Source organism: Entamoeba invadens (genome assembly GCF_000330505.1).
Source record: "Entamoeba invadens IP1 unplaced genomic scaffold scaff_1105074726231, whole genome shotgun sequence".
Lineage (NCBI taxonomy): Eukaryota > Evosea > Mastigamoebida > Endamoebidae > Entamoeba > Entamoeba invadens.
This window is the reverse complement of record NW_004440376.1, coordinates 39,030-40,267: the sequence shown is the minus strand read 5'-3', so window position 1 is coordinate 40,267 and position 1,238 is coordinate 39,030.

Sequence of the window (1,238 nt, the reverse complement as noted above, 5' to 3'; positions counted from 1 at the left end):
TGCGTACATCATCACATAAATGGTGTATTCACAATCAAATTTGGCATCATCTGTCATTGTCCAAACAGCGTCATCTACAACTTGAAAAATAAAGTGTACATATATAGAAGAATTTTCTTTCATTATAACTTGAGAAGTCGCATTGACTGTCACATAATTTAAATTATACATATCAGCATTTCCACTCATTATAATCTTACTAGAAAAAACTCCACCAATAAAAGTCATAATTGAGTTACCATTCATCATCAACGCGCTGTTCTGTATAAGATTAAATTGTGAAGTAGTGATATTAGAATGCCCATTCATTTTAATAGTAGTATTTTGTCTAACTTCAATGAGATTGGTAATGATGCGAGAATATTCATTCATTAATATTAAAGAAGTATCTTCAATAGAATTATTTTCATTTTCGCCTGTGTTGTTTAAAACACCCAAAATTAAACTACTATTCGATTCAAAAGTGGATTCATTATTTATTGTTAAATTGGACTTATCAAATAAGTAAAAATTGTTGGATGATACAAAATATGTAGTGTTAAATAATTTAATACAACATGTGTCATAAAATACAGAAACACAGTCTACAGTAATTGTAGAAGTATTATCCATCTTCATTTGGCCATTTTCAATACATTTGAATTTTTCTGTTAAACTTAATTGTCCTTTTTCTGTTATTATTAAAAATGGACCAACTGAATCATTGGCTCCTATTGTTGCATTGGGTATTAAACAATCATTTGTTATCGTTGTTCCTTGATTGTTAAAGTCACATTGTGTATATTCACTTAGAGTTAAAATTAACATAAAACTCAAAACCAATAACATCATGGTATTTTTTATGATAAACAGTTTTTTTCATTTATAAAGGATTGATTTGTATTTTGGAATATAAATTAAATAATTAATGGTTTTTTTATTATGACAAAACTCAATAATATCACAAAGTAAGAGTATTTTACAATTTGGTCAAAAATTTCAGAGTCAAAAAGCTTTTTAATTAAGCTTTTTGTAATGCATTTTAATATTAAATATAATTGTTTTTACTTTTTTGAATATAATATGGCATTTAAATTCTTAACAAACAATAAAATGCATTTTATATACACTTTTATAAATTTTGGTATTCAAATAAAATAATTGTGAAATTCGTCCTATAAAAACATTCTTAGTTAATAATATTTTTTATGTAAAAAATATTATTAAAAAATAAAACCAAAAACAAAAGATTAAATGGA